The following is a 20403-nucleotide window of genomic DNA, read 5'->3' as shown; positions in this document are numbered from 1 at the left end:
ACCCCCCCAAACATCCAAGAAGTAGAAACCCCAACATGCTTAAATGAGGGGTCCAAATTTGTACTTTCCATGTGCTACAGGAATCTCAAGATACAAATTAATGTTGTAACTGCTCCCAGTAACTAAAGCAGTGTTACAATATACTCTGTCGATGATGCTGATGTGGTGGGGAACAGGCAGGCTCCTACGTTGCAGGTGATTACAGGGGTGCACAATGAGAAGTCACCAGGGAGGGGAATTTGGCACTGTCTAATAAATTTACTCTGCAGTTACCCTTTAACCCAGAAATCCATTTTTAAAAATCTATCCCAAAGATACACTGGCAAAAATGCAAAGCCATGTAATCACAAGCCTATTGATTTCAGCATTGATTATAATAGCCAAGTGACGCAAATAGCCCAAATACCCAGCTCTCAGGACAGCATCGCAGTGCAGTACCAAGCACACTAAAAGATACGTATCTTTTGTCTAAGAAAAGAAAAAGTATGTTCTCTTTCTTCCCAGAAGAAAGGAAGTTGTTTATAATTTCAAAAGGAAACAGCTGAAGTATAAGCCAAAAACTAATGAAAATGATTATAATTCATTAGGAAGAAAGAAACAGAATAGGAAAGGATGGAAGCAAGACTTCTGTGGATATATCTATTATATATAATTAAAATATATATTATGTTAGTACATATTACACATAGTTTTTTAGTTTAGGATCTTATGTTTCTTTTCTTAAAAAAAAATTCTAAAATTTGAAAGCATGTTGAAATGAATGAATCTAACTATATATCAAGTTGGTGTTATAGATACACAAAGGGAAAAAATTTACTTTGATTGATGTTAAAGCACTGTGTTTGATTGTATATACCTAATGGGATATAATCTAAGAACAACAACGGGGGAAAAAATCTGAAACTGCATTCAGCATCTTATCATATGTATGTTGGTATTACTATTTTGAAGCCACTATAGACATATTCTAGAATAAAATAATATGTTAACTCAACAGAACCAAGATTTTCATTATAAAAGATATACAGGTGTAAAGTCAAAGGAGTAAAAACACTGATTAAAAATATCAGTATGAGTTTATAATTTTTCTCTTTAAAAATATATATATATATGTTAGCTCTGTTTACCAAAAAGCCTGGAACAGTGATAATCCACCAGCAGTGAGCACACAAGTACCCAGATTGTAGTGTCTGAAGCCCATGCCCCAGAAGAACCAGGTCTCATTGGAAAAGTGGCTGATTTCGGGAATGAGTAGTGTGATATTGTGATTTATAAAATATATATAAATATATATAAATATATATTATCTCATCCCCATTTCTGGCACAGAGCTCCTAAAACCCTTAGAATTTCCTAAGTGATAAGAATGACCAAGATGAAAGGAGTATCTTCTATTATTCTTAACAAAACCCTTTCAACCACACCTAAGCTTATGTTAATAAGGTGATTTTTGAAAGCCCCTAGATAACCACAGAATGGTGGCCTGTTGCCAGGGGAACTATCTGATTAGAGAAGCTGGAACTTTCAGCCTTACCCCAAATTCTAGGGAGGGGAGAGGGGCTGGAGGTTGAATTAATACCCAATGGCCAATCATGCCTACAAAAGAAGCCTCCATAAAAATCCCTTAAGTGCAGGGTTTGGTAAGCTTCTCGGTTGGTGAACACACGAAGGTGCTGGGCGGTAGGGGAGGGTTGGGCATGCAGAGGGTGGTCTGCCTGCCCAAAGAGGACATGGAAGCTTCACACCCCTTCCTCCATATACTGCCCTATGTATCTCTTTCATCCAGCTATTCCTGAACTGTATCCTTTATAATAAACTGATAAACATAAATGTTTCCCAGAGTTCTATGAGCCAGTCTAGTAAATACTGAACATGAGGAGGGGTGATGGGAACCTCCAATTTATAGTCAATCAGAAGCACAGGTGAAACCTGGACTTGCAATTGGTGTCTGAAGGGGGAGAGAAGAAGGGCAGTCTTTTGGGACTGAGCTTTTAACCTGGGAGATCTGATGCTATCTCCAGGTAGACAGTGTCAGAATTGAATTAAACTGTAGGACACTCAGATGGTATCCACAGAGAACTGGAAAATTGCTTGGTGTTTGCTGTTCAGAAGTGAAGTTCTGAGAGCAGAGTGGTGAGTAAAAAAGAGAAAAGGAGCTTCTTCCCGTCAGGTAGGAAATGTACAAGATTAGTCTGGGACACTAATAAAAGTGTCAGAAATAAAAGAAGTGATAAAAGTCTACTGGAACGCTGTCACAGGACACAAGAACCAACTTTAGAAGCTGTAAAAAAAAGTTGGTTGAAAAAAAACCCAAACACCTCATTGGTCACCTTTATGGGATACTGGTACACTAACTCATTATTCTGAAATTGGTAAATAAACAGAAAATATCAAAAAGTCACCATTTTATGACCTACAATGAAATATAGGCATACCTCAGAGATACTGTAAATTTAGATCCAGACCACCACCATAAAGCAAATATTGCAATAAAGTGAGTCATATGAATTTTTTTGTTTTGCCAGTACTGTAGTCTATTAAGTGTGCAGTGCAGTTGTATCCAGAAAACAATGTACATACTTTAAATTACAAAAGAATAAAAAACTTACAATAGCAACATCAAAGACAACTGGTCACAGATCACCATAACAAATATAATAAAAATGAAAAGGTTGGAAATGTTTTGAGAATTACCAAAATGTAATGCAGAGATACAAAGTGAGCAAATGCTTTTGAAAAACGGCACCAGTAGACTTGCTCAGCACAGGGTTGCTACAAAACTTCAATTTGTAAAAAAACACAATATCTGGAAGTGCAATAAAGCAAGGCATAATAAAATGAGGTCTGCCTGTAATGGATCTAGACAAAGAGCATCAGTCAATAATGAAAGCACCAAGAGAGTGCACCCATGTTCATAGCAGCAGTATTCACAATAGCCAAAAGCAATCCCAGTGTCCGTAAACAGATGAACAGATAGGCGAAATGTGACCTATCTCTACAATGGAATATTATTCAGCCATATAAAGGAAGGAAATTCTGACACATGCTACAATACAGATGAACCCAGGGGACATTATGCTAGAGGAAATAAGCCAGTCCAAAAGGACAAATACTGAGTGATTCCACTTACATACGGTGCCCAGAAGAGGCAAATTCATAGAGACAGAAAGGAGAATGGTGGTTGCCAGGAGCCGGGGGAGGAAAAATGGGGAGTTACTGTTTAATGAGTACAGAGTTTCAGTTTCAGATGATGAAGAAGTTCTGGAAATGGAGAGAGCAATGACTACACAGCATTGTGAATCTGCTTAATGCCACACAACTGTACACTTAAAAATGGTTAAAATGACAGGTTTTATGTTATGCATATTTTACCATAATTTTTACAAAGCATTACATGAAAAGTTGATGGAGAGGTTCATAATGAGAAATGTAGCTGATACCACCTGAACCCTGATCAATCTTAGTATCAATAAAACTGTGGGACACCAGACATTTCTGTGCCTCGTGGTGTGATGCAATCAGTACGTGGCAACATCTCGGAAGGGCTGTTACCCAAAAAGTCCTGAATTTCAAGTAGTCACTGAATTGAAACAAGAGTTTATAATACCTCAGGGCATAGAAGAACAAATCATAGGACATCAAGTAAAAGCAACCAGCTAAGTCCAGGCCATGGGGCATTTTACATTTTTTTCAAAATACAAGTATGATATGCAGACCTTATTTGGCCACTTATTCAACCAAATCATCTGTAAAAAGAGATTTTTGAGACAACAGGGGAAATTTAAGTATGGAAGGGATAGATGATCATATTAAGAAATTATTGCTAATTTTGTTTGCTAATAATGGCATGGTGGTTATATTAAGGAGAAAAAGTTCTTATCAACTAAGGTATTTCTAAGTGGTGACACGTTATATCTGGGGTTTGCTATAAAATATTCCATAATGATAATAACAATGGTAATAATGGGACAGATAAAATAACATTGCCAAAGCGTTCATTGTTACTGCTGGATACGTGTAAAGTTTTAATGACCTCATAGTTTAGAAGAAGGATAAAGATACTGAGAAACTTTATTATTTGTTAATATAAATATGCATGTTAAAATGTTAAGGGTAGCCATCAAACAAATGGAAATAACACGTCACTTCCAAATTTTGATTAATTCAATGATGGGTAGTTAGGGAAAGTATTCAGAAGTAAACCCAGGTAGAACAAAATCTCAAGTAAGGAACTGGGAAAGGATTATTCTGTATACAAACTGTGATAAAACAATCAACTTGACTTTGAACTTGAAACATTCCACAAGCCCAGAAATAATTCGTAAAGAATTGAGCTGGCCCTTTCTCTGACGGTGCCTTTTTGACCATGGGCCATAAGGTGCCCCTGAAATTGTGGGCTCAGGGTCTGCACTTACACTAGAATCAGCACACCCCCAACCAGCCAGCAATGGGCCCCTGCCCACCAGATCAGCCCACAGCGCCCAGTTAGACTTCGCCAAATGACGGCCACGCATGTTCTGGCACACCAAAGCACTCAGCCCTTAGGACTTTGGTTAGGGTTGTAGCTATGGCGACCCATTTGGCAACTCTACAGCCTCAGTCTTACCAACTCCACTTCTCAGATGAGAAAACTGGGGCATAATGTGGGACAGAATTTGTCCACAGTGACACAGCCAGGGGGTGGTAGAGTTAGAATTCTCTGATTGAACAGGTCAAAAGCGTCAGATCGGATGTTTCAGATCAGATGTTGAGAAGCCCGTGTCTGTCCAACAAACTCAACCCTGAAGGTGAAATCTTAATAATGAGAAAGAAAGCAAAGTGACAAGACGGTAAGGGTTTCACTACTTGGGACCCACGAGCCTGTGCTGAATAGCAATGGTGCTTTGCTGGTGCAAATTACAAAGTAACAAAAAAGGCATGGTGTAGAGGTTGCAATTTGAATTTATAATATCAAAACAGTAGAGTATTTTGTTGTTTTACAAGTTTTCACTGAACACATAGGGATGGGGAAACTTCAAATACCCTGACATAGGATGGAAGCCTATATGTAGATGTTTCAATTCATTCTCAGAAGAAGACGGGATAAAAATTATGAACAAGAACAAAGTATATATATATACATATATATATGTATATATATTTGTGTGTATATACATATGACTGTATATATATACATGTGTGTATATATACACATATATAACAATTCTGGATAATCATCTGATTGAGAAGCTGTAGGCATAATTCTTAAATTGGAAGGGAGAGTAACTTCAGGCACTTTATCTGGAGTTGGGGCTTTCGCTGGGGACCAACCATTCCAATTTGCCTGAGGGTCTCTGGTTTCTGGAAAATCAAGGACACATTGGTCACTCTACTGATGGCCTTGAATTCAAATGCATAATACAGCCAACTCTGTCAGACAGTATTTGATGTAGATACAACCCAAACTGAGGAATGAAACTAACACGCATTTCCACAAAACACACTTGCCTACCTCTGCAGAGAGAATTCTGGGATGAATGATATTTATAAAGTATAATGAATAAGTCCATCTTGAAACTGAGGTCTTCCCCAGAAACTGTGGGTTGGAGCCTCCCGGCGTCCCTGGGGACTATTTGTAGTGAAGGAAAACTTCTGGAATTTGAAGTCAGGCTTAATGCACCCACTTTCGCTTTGCCTCCTTGATCATGCTTATTATTAAGAGAAAGAATTTACAGAAGGACTGGCAACTTAAACCCCTATCCTCATTGGTCCATCCCATGAATTAAGACCAAGCCTTGGCAAATGTGCTGAGTGGGAAAGAACAATTACCAAGTTCATGGCTCCAGGTTCTGTTTACCCTGATACTGTCCAGGATAATCATTTATTTCCTGCTGCCTTCTAAGTTTTATTAAGCTGTTCAGAAAAGTTTCAGCCATGCTTTATGGCTATGTGAACTGCCTGTGTATCCTTTTCACAACTTGATTCATTCTGATTAAATTGTTCAACTGTTAATGAGTTTTAGATTGCAATATGGAGAGGCAAACAATTCAGAACATTAAGGCCGTAAAATATCTTAATATTTCACAAGTTCTCGCTGAAAACATAAAACAAAAGGCTCATTTCAGGAAGGAGAGGCTGTAATAATTACCCTCTGTAAAAATAAACGTGCTTGGCTCCCTATACATTATCCAGGCATCTGTGTAGGCACCCTCACATGGCGAGAGCCAGATGGTACATGGAAATCTCATAAATATCCACAGAAATTCTGATATTTTCAAGCCAATCGCAACAGATGAGATAACCATTTTGACATATTATTCCAAAGAATTTCAGGGGCTAGACAAAAAATTGATTCCTACTCGGCTTACTTCACAGTCTAATGGGTTTTGCAATCTGGAGGCAATGGTGCGAGGTGAGGTGCTGAAGGGTCTCAGGTACTGAGGGCTGTGGAGATAGATGGGAATTCTGAATCAGGTGACCAAATACTGCTCTTCAAACAGTTCAATGCCCCTCTCTCTCCCTCCTGCCACCTCCTGTGGGTTCCTGGCCCACCATCTGCTTCTCGGGTGATGCAGTTTGTTTTGACAGTAACTGAGGAAAGATGCATGCACTGGCCTCCCCCTTTGAACACTTTTCCTTGGAACTGCCCCCTTCTGGTGAACCCCCTGGGAGATTAAACATATAGCAGGTGGGGGCTACCAAAATACTGAGGGTGGTGAGGTCTTGGATGGGTCACTTAAGCTCCAGAAAATTCAATTGTTTCATTTGTAAAATGGGAATTAAAACACATTATCAGCCTAAAGGCAAAAAGCTCAAATTGATTTCTTCTGTTCCTTGCAGACCAGAAGCCATGCCTGTGATATATACAAGACTTCGTTTCAAACCAACTTTTCAGTTAAGCAGCTCTTCAAACTCAGGAAAAGAAGATGAATTTGCATTAGGCCATGAAGACTCAGAAGGGAACAACATTTAGGAACCTGGGAAAGCTTATGCCATATCATCGCAGAATGTGAAGAGCAGCAGGGCATCTCTGAGGCCGGCAAGGCCAAGGATACCATTTTGCAGATGAGAAGACTGAGGCCAGAGAAATCAAATGAGTCTCTGACATCTGGGACTGGCCAGCGCAGGTGTGGGAATACAGAACAGCTGTCAAGAGATGGAAGTCATAGCCAGATGCTCAGCCAGAGTGTTCTAGCTTCATCCAGTCCCTGCTGATCAGGGGGGTATTATTAGGAGCATTTTACAAATGAGAAATATTCACAGATTCCTTCCCTTAGGCCACAATCCTAGGAAATGGCAGAACTGAGACTCGAACTCAGGTTTTCTGGCTTCAAAGACAATGCTTACTTTATTCTGTGTCATCTTGTGGAGAGAAAATTGCTTAAGAAGAGTGTGAAGTGAGGAGTATGTACAGATGGAGACATCGCGATGCAGTCAAGTTTTGTTTCCATCACTATGATCATTTGGGGCTGGTGGGACCCTACCTCTGAATTTCCCCTTCTTAATAATCCCCTATTCTACCCCCAAAGAAAAAAGCCCTAATTGACATGAGTTTTTAAATTAAATTAATGTAAATCAATTTTGCTTTAAGAATTTGAAAGGTCTGGTAGCACCCGGAGTTTCCCCAAACCAGTTTTGGAAGTGGTGCTATATAGCAGTGAAAGGCAGAGCAACTGCTGGGGGAGTTGTCATGGAGTCAGCAGACAGGCCCCCAAATCCAAACTGGGACCTGAGTTATTAGGGTCAGCCTGCCAGACTCCCGCACACAGCAAAGTGGCAACTGCCCGCATTCCTCTGTTCTCTACTGCCTCTCCATCAGCTTCAGCCCTGGATGTGAGACAACTGCAGTTCATTCATCACAAGTCCTCCTTGAGAAACTGTAATTGTCTCCAGAAAGGATCTCAAATCCTTTCTAAAATCGCACTAACCACCAAATACCCCATGATGCATAACATTAAAGACATAACATGACAGCCTCCAACAGCATCTGAATTCTTGGGCATTCTTGACCGTTGGGTTCACCTTGAGCTGACCCATGTTGGCCTACACCTTGCAGAATGTCAGGCCCACCACAGAATTCTCCCCGTGTTGGCCATCCAAGATGACAACCAGGACTCCTTCAGAGATGCCCTAGGGATTGGGCTTTTAAAGGGACATTTCAGGAAAATATCAATAACAACAAACCAACCCCAGGTTACCTGTAATTGTACATGCCCATTTCATCACAAATAAATAGTAAAATGGAAAAAGTAAAATGGTTATGAGAAATGTTCCCTTCACATAGTGTCTTTTTGCTCCTAGAAGTCTTTTTTTTTTTTTCTTATTCCGGTAAAGTACAAGATATCTCAATAGCAACATAAATGCCGTATTATCTACTAGTTACTATAGCAACTACTATTCAGGTAATTGGCTCATGCCTAAATTAAAGCTGCCTAGGGTAGCTTTAACTTGCATCTCTCACGTATGACTTTTTGGTTGATGTTTTTCTTTAAAGAAAATTGTGTCTCTCAAATTGCAGGCAGCATGCTGTACCAGTCTTCCTTACTTGGAGCTAACTTTTGCCATTACCGGACTTTGTTTCCTCTGTTACTTTTAGGCGTTTGTCAAAGAGAGAACATGCTCTCTTAATGGTGTATATATCCCATGAGAGCGGAGGAGGGGGCGTGGAGAAGCAAGCTTTCCAAATGAAAAGAACAGAAGCATCTGCCCAGCAATGAACTTCACTGCTCTCGAGCTCGTCAATTCTTTTCTACCTCTTCATTCAACACAATGCAAAAGGCCGTGATGGAAAGAGGTACAGAGATCCACTAAAGGAAAAGGCACAATAGTTAATCACCTCTTCTCTGGCATCCTTCCTCCAACCCTACAAAATAAACAAGTTGAGAAGTTCTTCAGTTTTTGTGACTATAAGCAATGTGGTGGATTTGTGTTCCTGAATGCTAGCACTGAATAAATGAATTCATTGTTGACAAAGTTCTGGATGAGCCAGTAGCCAAGTACTACTAATTCCATTATATATCCTTGTTTGTGTCCACTCTGAAGTAGAGTTGGAAGAGGAACATTGTCACGAAGAAACCAATTAAATATACCTACCTTTGTAAAATAGTGCATTTCAGACCAAAGATTGACCATGTTTTTCTTAAAGAATCCAAAATTCTCAGTGGCCCTACAGAGATATGCAACAAATTTCTCAAAAATCACATCAGTACATAGCTGCTTATGACTCTTCGGTGAATCTTTAACCAATATATATCCATCTGGAATTAAACCAGGATGGATTCTTTAGAAGAGTCATCAGGTTCACTGTCCAACACAGTGACCCTCAGGACAGATAGTGAGAAAGTCTCTAACTGTCCCTTTGCTGGGTTTTCAAAGACCTCTGGATTCAGGTGCGGAAAACCCATCTTTAATATTTTCATTACTGCTCCCGGTGCATTTCCTGTGTCATTAATTCACATGCAGCATTTCGTTAAATGGGATCCTCTTTGCAAACACTATTTCATACTTTTCTTTCTTTTTCCCTGTAAATCTTTATCTAAATCCGAGCGCGTTTTGTGCTGGTTGTTCGCAGCAGTGTGGAAGATTGGAAACACGGTCAGAAAAGCACCGCGTGCCTCTGGTCTGCAGCCAGCCTTTCTATTTGCTGGTTTAATCCTCCAGACTTCAGCCAGTTCCCATTTGGCCCTTCACATCATCTCAAGCTAATCCGTCAAACATTTTCGACAGCCAAGCCAATCTCCAATTGCTTTGCCACAAGCACCATGTCTGTTAATAAGATTTTCATTTGGAAAGATGCCAGGATATCCATGTTTTCTATCGTATATAAATACTAAGATTTAATAGCTTCAGGTTTTGTTTAATATTAACACCAACTATTAAAAAAAAAAATCCTCAAATGCCTGGCCCGACAGTGAAATGCCCCACTGACAGCTATTTGCAAGGGTAATGTTGTGGAAAACAACATCCATCTTGGAAACAGTTTCATTAGCCCTGTCTAGCTGACCTCTCCACATAATGTTGTCAAATGTGACGGGCATCAGATTATCGGGAATATGGAGATCAATAAATATGCAACACCGCCGCTTAGAATGCTTCTGGCATCGGAGCCATACAAATGCCATCTAACATGGCTCAGAGTCGCTGTCATCTGTCACACCAGCTAGTAAATAGACAAGCTTAAGGGGAAGGCTATCCGTAATGGTAAAATATATGGGTGAAGATGAATTAGACAGGCAGTGTGTAGTCAGGGTCTGACGCATGAAGGTTCCAAATGAAAAACACCAGGCAAACACTCCAGAGCAGCAGCCTGCCTTCTTTGGGGAATCGATGCAAATTCTAGCAGCGGTCAAAGGCTGCTCCATAGTCCCGCTTCTGTGTCTTTGATGTCAGCTGCCAAGGGATTTCTGTCTGCATCCGAGATGCTTGCTAGAACCTTGGAGTATCAGAGATGCATTTCTATACACGATGAGGCAGCCAGACCATCCACTGACCCCAAATTCCTGCGTGTGTGAACCACACGATGTCTTCCCGTGTGACAGCTACCCAAGGCCAAAGAAAGTGCCTGCCTTGTCAATTACTTCAGCCTCAAATGCCTGCAACTTTGGCTCCACAAAAGAACAACCTGGTTGAACAACTAAAGGAAACTTTCACCCAGCTGGTGGTCAAGTTGCCCAGATATCAGACTTTCGGGAACCACTTCTGATGACAACTTCTCCAGCAGGCCACCCACTTCTAAGATCTCTGCATGCTGCCAGCCCCTTCTGCCAGAAGCCAAATGCCACCGCCCACCCTTTGCACATATCACTACCCAAAGACACCAGCTGCCAGCCCTTGCTCAGTCCTCAGCAGGGTTTTCTAGATCCCCCACAACAGTCATCCCTGTTTATAAACTCTCATCCGACTCCAAAAAGTGCTTGAGTCCAGCTATACCCACCTTTAAATTAAAGAAACTTAAAACAAGTTAAATTCTTGAAACATCCAGCACAGAGGATGTAAGCCACGCGTATGCATATACCCAGCCACCCTGCGCCCGAACAAACACGTTCCTCCAGCCCGAGTGATGTTGATGACCAGTGATGACCAGCATGCATCCACCCCTCTATGTTTTAAGAAATGTCATTCATCTCTATGGAAAAGAGAACAAACAAGAAGCATAAAGGTATTTTTGAAGTACACTGTTACGAGGTACTTGGCTAGTAATTTGCAGCCTAGGTACACACCATACCTTTTAGCACTGCTATTTATCTCTCAGGGAGAATGCTGCCGTGCTTACGATAAAGGCTCTGTTGGACCTCTTTATCAATAGCAAACCTTTAAGCACAGCACATCTCATAAATAGGAGTTCCACTAACACAGACTTCAAAAGGATAGAACTTGATAATTCAAAAATAGAGCTATATTAAGTGTTCCAGCAGTCCATCCATAAAAGCCATCGTATATTCCAAACGCCAGAGTCCTTCAAGCAACATGACAGGTCTATTAGAATAATAGCAGGGGAAAGCATAATTACAAGTAATCATTGGCTGGGAAGGAGCTAGTTGTTTTTGTAGAGCAAAATGCTGCTCTGAGCCCCGCGGAAAATGCAGCCCGAACAGCAGCGGCGAGGGCAGATAACCATCGAAAATAACCATGGCGCAAACCCCGCACTATTTATTTCTATTTATTAAGAACTCTTTGTACACCTTAATGTTTTCCTGGTGAAATCATCTTAATTTGAGCCCACATTTTCTTTGGATAAGATTATTACATAATTGCTACTTACCAGCCACTATTTTCTATACATTTGTTGGTCAAACAGTCAGGGTGTCTGTCTTTTCCAGCCCAACGGAGATCATTCCGTCAAGCAGGGGCTTCTGGTTGGCTCCGTGGAGCCATATTGAATATACACCATGCGCCAAAAAGGATGAAGAAAGCTTGGCTGGCCATTAACTTTTTAGTTCGCAGATTAATGACTCTAGTTACAAAGGCTTGGGCTGTTTCCTCATTAGGGGACAGCAAAGGATGAGGCACCTGTAGGGTATTTCCCTTTGGATGGGACTGAGTTCACTACCAGAAACCCCAGTCATCTGGTGGCTTTTGTTTATCCTCCTCCTTAATTAGATGGCCTTATCCTTGCCAAGCCCTTTACAGTTTCCAAAATGCAGGGAGAATATCGCACTCCTGCTGAGCCTTGCCAAACGAGCCCAGGAGGGAGTCAGGGCAGGGACCACTAGCTCCACTTTGCAGATGTGCAAATTGAGGCTCAGGAAGGGAAGGGGCTCCCCAGAGGTCCCACAGTTGATGTTCTTCCCACCCCATTCAACCCTGACAAAATACTTGCTTCGCATGGGTTTTTCCATCTCACTGACTCTGCGGGATGCGCGCATGAAGATAAAAGCAACATACCTGGTGCTGTTGTGCAGGTGTCAGCTGGGTCTTAACACACGGACATGGGTCATATGCTTGGCCTCCAGGATCCAGAGAGACGGAGCAGAGGCTCACACCCGACATGGACGGCAGCTGTGCTCTCTGTGTAAAGAAAGACATGATCAAGTCAGATTCACCCAAGTTGTCGCATCATTCACTTACCCAACATTTATTGATTTAGGGGCAGGATACCAGGAGTGGAGGGAGGTGGCAGGAAAGGGAGTAGAGAAATCTAACTTTTAGCCCAGAAATGAAAATATGCACCTCTGATGACTCAACCTAATAGTAGAAGGTAGAGTTGATGTGGACCACATGGGACAGACACCAAGGAGTCAGGAAGCCAGTGTTCCCAGGAAACACTTGGAACTCTAGCTTCTTCATCAACTTTTTAGCCATCTGAGTCTGAGCCATTGACTTAACACCACTGAGCCTCAGTGTCCTCATTTGGAAAATGGGAGGAACAATACCACCTGCCCCAAAGGGCTGTTGTAAAAGTAGGACATGATTCGTGTGATGTCCCCAGCACACTGCATGGCTCATAAGAAGCGCTAATTAGGTGCCCCCCAACACAAGATACACCATAGGAAGCCAGAGGAGGGAGTGACCCACAGGCCCTGGTTCTTAGGAGAGGCCTCCTGGAGGTGCTGGGAGGCTAGCTGGCCCTTGGAAGGTAGGGGACAGTAATCCACAAAGCTAGCACCCCAGGCCTTGTCATGGTGGTCTAGAAATTCAACTGGCCTCCTGCTGGGGGCTCATTTTTAATAAAAGCATGACAGAAGACCCTGTGGGAGCTCAGGTTTGTTGGGATGCTTGCTTCTCACTTGGACTCCTAGCAATATTGTATGAGCCAGCACTTAAAGCTTTCGGATTTCAACAGCATATCCACGTTGGTTATAAAGCTGTAATACACAACCCCACTCCTTCCCTCCGTGCAAAATATTCAAGTTTAAAATTAATTCTGTTTTGAAGAATCAGGAGACTTGGCATCTATTTCTGACTCTGCCACTTTGTGGGACGGGCAAATCTTATCACTCTCTGTGCTTCAGCATCTTCATTTGCAAAAATTGATAGTTGCATTGGATTATTTCTGATTTTAACCAAAAATAAATACAATATATTTTTGAACACACAAAAAAATTAATTTGGTTTTGGGATAGAAACACCAGGATATTACCAAAGCAAGGTTAGAAATCCAATTCAGGGAATATATTTAGAATTTAGGCCATTCGGCTCCACAAGAGCTGGGTCTTCCCCCAACTTGTGGACTAAAGCTCCAGTAATGCTTAGAAAGACTGTATCACACATCCAACAGACACGCCACAGAGATAAAGACATCAAGAAAGAGGATGATGGTGGTGGTGGTGGTGGTGATGTGATGGTGACCATGACAACCATTCAAGAGGAGGAAAGGGGCGACTCCAAGTTCATTTTGAGAAAAGGATCCAGGTAGGCAAAGAACACTGATCCATCCGTTCACATCAGTGTGAGACGTGAACACGGGCCTGAGACCTGAGACAATGTGTTTTGCCAGCTTCTTCAGAATGAGGGGTTCATGCTGGACTAGCTGGGATCTCCAAACACAGACATCTGACCAAAGGATTGACTCTGGAGAAGATTGTCAACCCCAGCATAACCCTTTTAGGCGTATCTTGGGCTTGGAAAAGGTACCAACAGAAGTTAACCCAAGTAAGCAAGAATCTGTAACAACAAGATAAAATCCACCCACCTCCTGTTTTACCGAAAGCCACACGTGTCCCTGCCACTCGCTCCTTGGAAACCAGCACAGCACGTGTCCAGGCCCTCCCCTCCTTGGCCCCACCAGTGGGGTTGGAGGATGATCTCTGAAATCACCTCTTGAAGGAAAGCCTCATTACCCAGTGACATGTTTTAATCCCAGCCAATGCTTCCAGAAAAGTTTCAATGTCCATTACATTAGCTAGCCTTAAAATTGAATACAAATCCATTTTAATCAATATGTTGTAATAAATAGATATTAAGGCACCATGGCACTAATGTACAGGTAGACTAATTAAAGCGCCAGCATTTGCAGCACTCACATACCTCAATTTTCTCTACAAAATCCTTATTGAACCACTGCTTTAAAAAAAAATAATTGCATTTGCAATTAGAAACACTGAAGTTACATTATCGATTTTCTGCTAAAAACCTTTTTAGTAAACAAGCACAAACTACATTCATTAAATGTAAGTGCTTGGAGCTATGGTGTGAAATTCAATTCAGCCATTATCATGAATTACACTGATTATTGCTGTAATTATTTTCTCTTGGATACAACTGCATTTCTGTCCCTTGCTAGTTCTGTTGGACATATAACCATGTTCATTTTATAGCTAATAATACTCAACTGTAGTCCCAGCAATTACTATCACTTATACAAATCATTAAGTTAAGCTACGGGTACCTAGTAAGATTCAAAAAAATTAAGTAAAACATCCTTTTTTACCCTTTAAATAACTAATAGCATTAGAGAACAAGGGAAATTACAGATGTTAACTGATTTACATTGCAAGCTTTAATCACCTGTACTTGACTCGTCAGAAATTTCTGCTGTCCGAAGCACGCATTTTGAGAAGAAATCCACCAACAGACGTCTTTTTTTTTTTTTCTTTGAGAAATGAACAGTCGATGGACTGCGTTATGCGTCTGAAATGCATAATCTCAGGAAGGAAAAAGAGCCATGATCATCTGGTGTGTTCAACAAAATTCTATACTTTAATCAGAGAAAAAAAAATGGCCTTGCATTTTATATGTTTGTTTGTTTAGGTGTCTTATTAACCTAACAGATTTTAAGAGAGAAAACTCCACTTTCCTTTTTTCTCCAGATGCAACTGTAGCTTTCCATAGTTTTTTAAGCAAATCCTCTAGGGAAAACAGGTATTTTTTTTCCCAAGGAGACCTGTCTTCCTCCCCTGAGATGAGGGCAGTGCGTGAACAGGACAAGGACAGACACAGACTCAAAGTGAACATGGTCTCTGGTGGCCCTGGCGGGGAGCCACCTCCACAGGAAAACTGGTGGGGAAAGAAGAGGGAAGTAAGGAGGGGGGCTTTTAAAGTGTGCACACGCATACGTATACAGAGATGGAAACAGCACATTCACCACAAGAGGGTTTGCAGACTATAATCTCCAGGCTGGGGGCAGAAGACCCCACCCCGCCCAACGAGCCCAGAAGGCCCCTGTTGCATGTGCCAAGACTGCGCTCCAGAGCCCTGGCTCGAAGAAGACTTCATTCACAAATAGCAGAATTGCTTCCTCCCGTTACGTGTAAGAGCTCTTTGGAAAGTGAGTTTCCTGGGCCTCCTTGCTAAGCCCTCCTCAGCCACCGTATCACCCCCAACTCTGTATTCACACTGCCCTCCCCATCGGGCACTGGAGGGCCCAGCTCTGGGTGAGACCCTAGAGTGAGATGTAAATGAAAAACCCTAAGTGAGAGGCAGCCCGGTGGGAGAGCGCAACCCCAGAAGGAAAATGAAAGATGCCTTCTTAGGGGCTTCACCATTTTCCCAATGAGCAATTTTTTTGTTGCATACTTCATGCACTCCATTTAATGTTTTTTAAAAGTGGAAGAGGGAAGTAGGTGACATATAGACATCCACAAACAAAATTTTAACAAATCAGAGAGAAAAAGTTAAGTCGGGGTGGTGTGGAGGGGAGCTGGGTTCATACACCCCTCTAAGTGCTAGAAGCTGGCCACAATTTTGGGTCAGAGCTTCCTAGTGGTCAAAGCAAAATGGAAAACACAGTCTTATGGACATAAGATTCACTATTGACAAAAGGAGAAATGCAAATTTAAAAAAATTAAAAATCTTTTAGTCTGAAAAGAAAAACATAAACAAAATCTGATGTCAAGATTCAGAAACCAAGAATTAAAGGCATCTTTTTTAAAAAATCAGATATTACTTCTTTCCTAGATTTTTTGTTTTATATGTAATGTAAAACTCTGAAGAGCATTATTTGAAAATCTGATGCTAATTTTAACCATATAGAAAATAAAAAAGAAAGAAAATGGGACAAAATCAGCACATTGTAAAAGCTGAATAGCTGAAGGTTGTATGTGTTCACTGTGTTAAACCACATTTAAATAATGCTAAATTAGCTGATTTACACCATCATTTTGGAGTCATTAGGATTTTTCCAAAGCTGCTAAACAAATTTTCTGACCATTTTTTACCATTTAAAGTATTAATTGGTATCAGGCATTCAGTATAAAGAAGTCACTTTGCTATTCTAAAAAATAATTTTAAGGATTTTTGAAAAGAATATTTCTTGCTTCTTCTGCTATCTGGGAAATTACCTGCAATAACTGAATATAGTTTTGAAAGGTTCAGAACTCAGAATTCTCAGCACCCTCCTTGTATTTATTTTAAATATATGCGCATCTTTTTTTTTTTTTACTAATATGATTGATAGGAACAATATACATATATCAAAGGAACCAGTAAAAAGAAGAGACAAGTACCACTCTAAAAGAAGCAGGGGCATGTACTCTTGACTTGCACCTCCAGGGAAGAAAAGATTTTTAAAATACCAACAATTTGGCTATATCCGGTTGTCTGTCTGGCTTGGGTGCTTCCTGGGGAATCACATTAAAGAATTCAATAGGCAGGCTTGAAAATTCAGAAAAGGGAAAATTAAATTCCTAGAGATAGTCAAGAATATCTGATTCATAAAGAGCCTTTTCCGCGGGAGCTTGGACACATGTAATATAACCTTCAAAGTAAAAATGGTTTGTTGCATTAGTTCTGCTTAGCTGACCATGAATACTAATTGCAGGAAGAATTAACTGTGCCCAATACCTGGGGGCAGGAACACACAAAAGTGACCAGGGAAGGCAAACAATGGAAAAGGTAAAAATGAACATCCACACCCCTATTCAACTCAACTTGATCTGCAGCAAAACCCTAAATTACAATGAAGCCAGTATCTGCCTCCTGACCCTCAGAGATTAGAAGAAAAAAGAGAGGCAGCCGCAGAGAGATTGGGTTTTTTTGGGTAAAAATAATACATGCTTTTGCTCTCATATCTCTCATTCAGTCTCTCTTCTTTTGACCCCTTTTCTCTTTCCCAATTGTTGTGATCCCTCCACAGGGTCAGGAACTTTATCACTGTGGGTCAAGTGTCCCATTTGCAGGATCTCTTCCCATCAGAAACAACTGGTTGGTGGAAAGCAGGCTTTGGAAGTAAGGATGGGCTTGAATATGAATTTCAACTCTGTGATTTACTACCTGTGTGACCTGCAGCAAGTCATTAAATGTTTCCGGGCCTCAGTTTCCTCATCTGTAAATTGGGAACAATAGTGCCCAGATCACAGAATTCTGACTACAAAATGAGAAAATATTTGTAAAGTGTCCAGTACATAATAAATCCTGAATGCTACCCTCTGAATATTCCCCATGGACATAGAAGCTACTAGAAATTCTTGCAACACACTCAGTATCCTTGCCCGTTCCTGGAAAGAAAAGCCTCCACCCCACCCTCAGCCAGGGCTGATTGGCCAAAAAGAACACCTGACACAGTCTCAACCAACCAGATCCTCTCTCCCTGGAATGTGGAATTGGGCCTGAGGTTGTTAGGGACGGGAGCTGTGGGGCGGGCCCTGCTGCTTTATGTTATGCACTTAAGTGAGAAGCCAGTGATGTGCTCACATGTACCAGCTCACAAAAGCTGACTATTAAACCACAGGGAACTTTTCGAGCCAAAACTCTTAGCACAGCCATTTTTAAAAATCAAATTACATAGCCTTACAACTAAATAAATTGTATTAAAAACAAAGGTCATGAATACTCAACATATCACTTCTTAATCATTTCCTATTATTTGACATTATTATTATGACTTTATATTTTATTCTATCTATGCTCTTGAGAATACTTACATCCATGCACTGTGTGGTGGAAACTCTGTATAATGGTGTGCTCCTGGGCATCTCTGCCCAGCTCCACCTCATGCAGGAGCTTTGACTCAGCCACAGTGGGAGTATTTACACCATGGAAATTGGCAAACACTCCAGATCAAGGCTTTATTTTCCCCCCAGAAAGCTGATAGTTAGATATTTACCCGAACAGCCATGGAGAAAATTTCTGGGGGGGGGGAGTGAGGCAAGCTACGGGGAACAGAGACAGGAGATTGTGGAGAAACTACAGCAAATTTTCCCATTCCCAAATCACTCCTTCCCAGAAGTCGAGCTGTATTGATCCTGGGTTCCAGCAAAATATCCCCGTAGCCTTACGGTGAATTCCTCTGTTAGGCTGAAAATAGCTCACGTTGCTTTCTGCATCCAGTCTTAACCAGTGAATGGGACATAAAATCAATAAGAACACTGCACTCTCTCTTTGGGGGTCATTTTCATCTATTCTTAGCTAAGCATAATAATAAGGCCTTAATCACTAGTCAGCCATTGTTGAGATTTTTTTTTTTTTCCTCAAATCTCTGTACAACACACCACGTATCCTGGAGATATTCCTGCTATTTCTTCCTCATCACTGAGAACAATTGTGCATATGTCCCGTTGGCTGGTTCCCACAGGCCCTCTCTGACTTCCCCGCAGTGCTGGGTGCTGCTCAGACTTTCATTTATGTAACTACTCCAAGCCGGGAGTTAATTACTGCGACACCACACCAATGATCCAATTAGGCCTTAAATGTTTACTTAAAAGAAAGCTCTGCTCATCAAAAAGATTGGGTGGCTGGTGGGAAACCAGAACATTTGGTGTACTAAGTGATCCGCGAGCTGGCTTCTCACGTATCAGGCCAGCCAATTAGGTTTTCCAGGAAGACAAAAATGCTTTTTCATCTTGAAATTTCCTCCGAAGAAGGAGAAACTCCAGCTGCTTGCTTGTTTCCACCTATTCTGCCTCCCTCAAGCTCATTTCCTCCATACTTCTCTTTGCTAAATTTTCTTTCCTTTTAATAGTGGTTTCCTGTCCAGTGCAGTCTGCATCCTCTTCAAATCTATTGGTTTTCAAGATACTGAAATGGCAAATGCTCCCTAGATGGAAAAGAAATGGTAATGACACAAACCCATGCAGAGTGGTTCTCTCCACTGAGTTCGGCTGGTGGGATATCCTGGTGCCTACACAGAATGGTAAATTTGAGTACAAACAACACATGAAGTACACGTGGTGATTTTAAAATTTATTGCCAAAGAAATAAAAGAGATCCAAATTGGAAGAGAAGAGGTAAAACTGTCACTGTTTGCAGATGACATGATACTATATATAGAAAACCCTAGAGACTCCACACAAAAACTGCTAGATCTGATAAACAAATTCAGCAAGGTAGCAGGATACAAGACTAACATACTGAAATCTGCTGAGTTTCTTTACACTAGCAATGAAATATCAGAAAAGGAAAGTAATAAACAATCCCTTTTAAAATTGCATCAAAAAATAGGAATAAACCTGGGGAAAGAGGTGAAACATTTAATACACTGAGAAATATAAAACATTGATTAAGGAAATTAAAAATGATTTAAAGAAATGAAAAGATATCCCATGCTCTTGGATTGGAAGAATTAATATTGTTAAAATGGCCATTCTATCTAAAGCAATCTACAGATTTAATGCAATCCCTATCAAATTACCCAGGACATTTTCACAGAACTAGAACAAATAATCCTAAAATGTATATGGAATCACAAAAGACCTAGAATTGCCAAAGCAATAATGAAGAAAAAGAACAAAGCTGGAGGACTAACCCACAGACTTCAGACAATACAGAGCTAGAGTAATCAAAACAGCATGGTAATTATGATCCAACAGTCCCACTCCTGGGCATATACCCAGAGATATATGGATACTTGCACCCCAGTGTTCATAGCAACACTATTTACGATAGCCAAGACATGGAAGCAACCATGTCCATCGATAGATGAATGGATAAAGAAGATGTGAGGTCTGTGTGTGTGTGTGTGTGTATAATATTAATTATACACAATGGAATATTACTCAGCCATAAAAAAGAATATAATACTGCCATCTGCAACAACATGGATAGACCTGG

The 20403-nt window shown here is 40.9% G+C and overlaps 1 long non-coding RNA gene across 1 annotated transcript in view; it reads right to left on the bottom strand.

The window, feature by feature from the left end:
- The window catches only part of LOC135321848 (uncharacterized), a 42200-nt gene extending 22409 nt beyond the window's left edge, over positions 1-19791 (bottom strand). The window contains exons 1-2 of the long non-coding RNA XR_010382005.1: positions 16863-19791; positions 12364-12486 (exon numbers count right to left, since the gene is read on the bottom strand). This is a non-coding gene — a long non-coding RNA (uncharacterized LOC135321848). The remainder of the gene's footprint in view (positions 1-12363; positions 12487-16862) is intronic.
- Between the last annotated feature and the right edge of the window lie 612 nt (positions 19792-20403).

The sequence above is a fragment of the Camelus dromedarius genome, chromosome 8 (assembly GCF_036321535.1).
Source record: "Camelus dromedarius isolate mCamDro1 chromosome 8, mCamDro1.pat, whole genome shotgun sequence".
Taxonomy (NCBI): Eukaryota; Metazoa; Chordata; class Mammalia; order Artiodactyla; family Camelidae; genus Camelus; species Camelus dromedarius.
This window is presented reverse-complemented; position numbering and strand designations above follow the sequence as displayed.